The following is a 5359-nucleotide window of genomic DNA, read 5'->3' on the forward strand; positions in this document are numbered from 1 at the left end:
TCTGTATCTCTCTCTGTGTCTCTCTCTCTCTGTCTCTCTCTCTCTCTGTCTCTCTGTCTCTCTGTCTCTCTCTGTCTCTCTCTCTCTCTGTCTCTCTGTCTCTGTCTCTGTCTCTGTCTCTCTCTCTCTCTGTCTCTCTCTCTCTGTCTCTCTGTCTCTCTCTCTCTGTCTCTCTCTCTGTCTCTCTCTCTCTCTCTCTCTGTCTCTCTTTCTCTCTCTCTCTCTTTCTCTCTCTTATCCTCCATGCCAGATACATCTACAATGTGACTGAGATGGGCTCAAACACCAGGAGCCCTTATGATCAGACTTTAATAAACTCTTGCTTTGCTGATTTCTCTGGTTCACATGTTATCCTTGGGATGCATAAGTCCTTTTTTCTGCTCAGTGATTTAATACATTCTTGTTTTTACTTTCCTTTCTGATTCATAATGAAAAGGGATTAAAAAACACTGGTACTCATATGAAACTGATGACTACAATATGGACTACACAATAAAAATTGAAGCGTTCAATTCAGCTGGGGATAGATTTTATTTTACTTTTCAGAAGAATTTGATTATCTGTATTTTGTCTGAAAAGTAGTTGGAATTGTACGGGAAAGGTAAAAATGTGGTTTCTCAGAGACTGTTTGTTATAGTAAGTAGGTCCTTAGGCCTTAGGCCTAAGTTTCCATATTTCTAGAAATTATGTGATTTTGAAACTTTAAAAATTTTTCTATATAGTTGCCCTATTCTAGTCAGCCCCCCCCCCTTCACCTAGCTTGCCATAAAAGAGTTAAGTTTCTATACAACTGCAACAATTGCTGAACAAGACTACGGATAAGAGGGAGACAGGCAGTAACCTTGGGAAGAAGCTCAGACCCTGGTTCTCAAACAAAAACTCACAGATAATACTAAAAATAATGAAGAATGGAAGGAGCTGGCAGCAGCAGGTGCAGCAGGTGTATTTGACCAATCAAGGAATAGACAGTAGCCTTGAGACCCTCAAGTCCAGATAAGAATGTATCAAGTAGACTGAAAAGGGGTCCAGGATTCTAAGGTTGTTACTGCACTTGCATAATAGACTTCATGTATTATCCAACAAGATTAGAGCCTCATTAGTAATAATTATGTTAATGTTTGTAACCCTTGCTTATTTAACCCAGCTTTAGCTTCTGTATGGGGGCCTCCTCTTTCTGGGTGCTGTCCCAGAGCCTGGACCACCCGCTTCTCACGAGATTCTAATAAATCTTTCTATCTTCACTTTGAGAGGTCTCCAGGTAGTCAATTTGGGTTAGGGTCTCCGTTCCCCACACAGATTTAATGATTTTTATCACTTCATTGATTCCTAAGCAAAATAGAAGTAATTGACCAAGCAAATAAGAAAGTATGTAATAAGAAGGAAAGCTGTTTAAAGAGAAAATATCAGTTGTATAACTTTATGCCTTTGAGGGAGGGGATGCTTTTTTTAAATGGTAAAAAGTTCAAGTGATTTAACTCAAATTGTTCCCTTTCTATGTCTGAATGATGGAAGGATTGAAAGCAATGGACAAAGAGATGAAATGTGCACGGTGAAAAGTCTAGGACGATATTTGGATTTTGTTGTTTCCTCATGTTCAAGGAGGGAAGAATAGATATCCTTCTGCCTCTTCCCAAGTTCTCGAGTACAGCAAAATTGGTACCAGCAAAGTTGTAAGTCCCATCCACGGCAAAAGACAGTGTGCTACAATAGAAAAAGAAATTAGTCTAAAATGAGAGGACCAAAGATGAAATCTTACATCTTCTCCTTGCTATTTGTGTGACCTAGGGCAATTCACTTAAGCATTTTGGGTGTCAGTTTCTTCATCTGTAAAATGAGAACATTGGACCAGACGGTTTCTGAGATTTCTTCCAGTTTTAAACTTTTGATACTATGATTCATTCCCATAGGTCTTTGGTCTCCTTTCAAGTGTATTCTTTGTATATATGCCAGTAAAATGTAAGCTCTGTGAAGGCAAGGGAAGTTTGATTTTTGTCTTTGTATCCCTGACACTTAGCATGCCACCTTGAATGGCTCTCAATAAATGTCTGTTTAGTTCAACAGAATTCCTAATCTAATAAACAGATTTATGTTAATATGTTAGTAGGTGCTAATAGTTAATGCTGTAAATTGTTTTCTTTCCAAGTAAAGTACATGCATTTTTTTTTCAGTGCCCTTGCTTTAACCCAAAAGAGAAACTTTAAAGGTAAGAATTTGGATCATCATGGTAAGTCAATGAAGGAATTTTAGGGGGACAGAAGGGTAGGCAATCATTTCAAGATTCTGACATTCCTGTAAGTTCTATCAATCAAGTAAATATTGAGTTACCAAATATAAGTATATAACACATATGTGTGTATATATGTATGTGTGTTGATCAATTTGGAATGCTTTTTGATCTTCAAGATTCATTATTCTATCTTTTTTTTGTTATTATTCTATCTTAAACCCAACTTCTCACCCCTTACTCTTTGATCTAGTTACTCAGGGCTCCTTACTGTTCCATTAGCTCCAGGCATTTTCTCTGATTCCCTCATCCCTCCTCATTTCTGCCTCCTGGCTTTCCTAGCTTCTTATAAGTCCCAACTAAAATTCTACCTTCTATAGGGAGCCTTTCCCAACTCCTCTTAATTTTAGTGCCTTCCCTCTGTTAATTATTTCCTAATTACCCTGTACATAGCTGGTTTTTATATATCTGTTTGCATGCTGTTTCTCCTATCAGACAGTGAGTTCCTTGAAGGTCTTTTGTCTCTTTTGTTTTTTATCTCATCAGTGTCTGACACATAGTAGGTGCTTAATAAATGCTTATTGACTGTGTCTCATGAACTTTCCTGCTGTAGGGAATACTGAATGTAGTGAATGAGGAAAGAAGAAAAGGAAAACAAAAGACAGGAAGTTATTTTCCAGGACTTCTATAAAGAAGATGAACCTTATCAAGTGCATAGATTCAGGTGAAATAGATTCCTTTACTCAGATGTTTTGATTCTTTCCTTGGTATAAAAAAAACAAACAAATATATTTGGGCAAATAAGCTTTCATGACAGAATGAGACCTTGTTATAAGCAGAGTCAAGTCTATCACTATTTTCCCAATTATCAGTAATCTCATCAAGTTAATGAATCTTGTTACCAACATTGTCACAAACTTCACATCTCCCTCAGCAGGCATATTCCTCTGGGTAAAGGTGACAGTGATGGAGACATAACAGCAAGAATGCAGGACAGAGGTCACCATCTGTTATGAGAATGGGAATCTGAAGATCTTCCCTCCCCCTTTGCCCTTTGATAGGCTTAAGTGACTCTGAGAACCTTCCCAGATTTGAAAATACACTATGCCCCCTAATAGGCTGAATGTGGTTACATGGAGCCTGTGGCTGGAGGCTTGTTTTTCAGTAATGCCCATACCTTGTTACTTTGTGACCGGGCAGTGGGTCAAGAGGGTTGTGACATTCTCTGAGCCAGGAGAAGGCTATATATACCCTGATGTGAGGTTTTGTTTTGGGGCTCACTTTGAGAAAAGTTGTGTGATTTGGCCAGATGAGACTCTGGGCAGCCGCTGATAACCCCCCAGCTTTGAAAACCCAGATGTTGGTGCTTCCTTCTCTGGTAACTGACTAGGTATGGATGTAATGGTCAGACAGTTGGATGCCAATCTGCTGATCTGTTTCTCTCTCTGCTTGTAACTTGTTTGTGTTCTCTGAAGTTCAGGGTGCTGACTTTTTCCCATGAACTAGGTAAATGATATATGTTTGTTTGATTAAAGCAAGATTATTGACCCATTTTGAGTTGCTTTCCTTTAGAAAAGCAGATCTAGGAACCTGTGCTAGCAGCCATCTTTGGTATGCTAGGGTACTGGCTGCTACACCATCGTCACCCTTTGGTGTTTGGAAGTGGTGACCAGAGACTTATTAAAACTCTGGGGTAAGCATGACTCTAGTGATAGCTAGGAGTTGTGTGATGGGTTTCAAAAGCAACTTAATATCCCCTACCTAAATATCAAAGGAATCCAAATTTCCATGGAAATTAACCAATTATGAATTAACTAATATGATTGGAAAAAAAATCTTGATTTGAGGGTTTCCCTTTTATCCTTGCTAGGCATGATCATGAGGCTAATACAAAACTAGAAATGTGCTGATTAGTCCCTGGTTTTGACCAAGGAATCTCAGAAAATAGTAATAACATCCCAATCGAGGAAGAAGAAACACCAGCAATTGGAAAAGCTGGTAGAAGTTTAGTGAAGAATACCAGTTGTAGACAATGTCACCTCAGCAGAGAATACCAAGAGCCAATGAGAGTAACAGGTTTTTGGAGAAGCAACAAGGAGCAGCTTGAGAGACAAGGAGGCCCATTGGTTGAGGAGGCAGCGTGGAGTATTAATAAATAACATTTATTAAGCACCTACTATGTGACAGACATTGTGCTAAGCATTAGGGATACAAAAAAGAGGCAAAAGACAGTCCCTGTCCTCAAGGAGCTTACAGTCTAATGGGGGAAACAACATGAAAACACTTGCAGATATGATAAATAGGAAATAATTAACAGGAAAAAAAGGCACAAAAATTACGAAGAGTTGGGAAAGGAGTCCAGCAAAAGATGAGAATTTATCTGAGACTTTAAGGAAGCCAAGAAGGTCAACAGAACAGAAGTCAGAGCAGAGGAGGGAATAAAGAAATAGTTGAGACAGGAAGTGTGTTTCAAATGAGACCCAAACTTTAAGGCATCAGTTATTCAGGGAGTGGCCCCATATATCAATTGTGTGAGAACCTCTGCTTTGGCCAGAAACACTGAGGGTTTCTTTTTTGACTCGGTAAAGAGGCCATTCTCTGCCTTATTTCTTACCTGATCTTAATCAATGAATGAGTCAAACTAAGATCTAGGAAAGACCTTAGCTTAAAAAGGCCAAGGTCCCCCACTGCATCAGGGCCATGTCTAGTCGTCCTGATCTATATTTTGCCACTGGACCCAGGTGACTCTGGAGGAGAAAGTGAGGCTGGTGCCTTTTCACAGCCCTCCCTCACTTAAATCCAATTCATTTGCACGTCATGGTATCACCTCCCTGATGTCATGGTCCTCTTGGAGAACAAAGGACAAAAAAATAACTACAACAGGGAACTTCTGGGAGATTCATTTCTTTGTGGGTGGATTTTTCTCTTCTATTGGCTTTGCTATTCTGTCCTTGGGTGTGCTACTTGGGTGTGTCAAGGGGTGGCATTTGCTATTGAATTTATGGTCCCAGTTCTACTCATAAAGATTGTATATAGACTCAAAGTATCTTTGTATTATTATTAGTAATCCAATTACCCTGCACTAAATGGAAGGAAGGAAGGAAGGAAGGAAGGAAGGAAGGAAGGAAGGAAGGA

At 39.3% G+C, this 5359-nt stretch overlaps 1 long non-coding RNA gene across 1 annotated transcript in view; it reads right to left on the reverse strand.

Annotated features, from left to right (window-relative positions):
- Positions 1-6: 6 nt before the first annotated feature.
- LOC138166622 (uncharacterized) overlaps positions 7-5359 on the reverse strand; it is a 6967-nt gene continuing 1614 nt past the window's right edge. Inside the window, exon 3 of the long non-coding RNA XR_011169649.1 lies at positions 7-1701. This is a non-coding gene — a long non-coding RNA (uncharacterized lncRNA). The remainder of the gene's footprint in view (positions 1702-5359) is intronic.

The sequence above is a fragment of the Petaurus breviceps genome, unplaced genomic scaffold, assembly GCF_028583685.1.
Source record: "Petaurus breviceps papuanus isolate PSGF00001 unplaced genomic scaffold, PetGlider_PUasm1.0 225, whole genome shotgun sequence".
Taxonomy (NCBI): domain Eukaryota; kingdom Metazoa; phylum Chordata; class Mammalia; order Diprotodontia; family Petauridae; genus Petaurus; species Petaurus breviceps.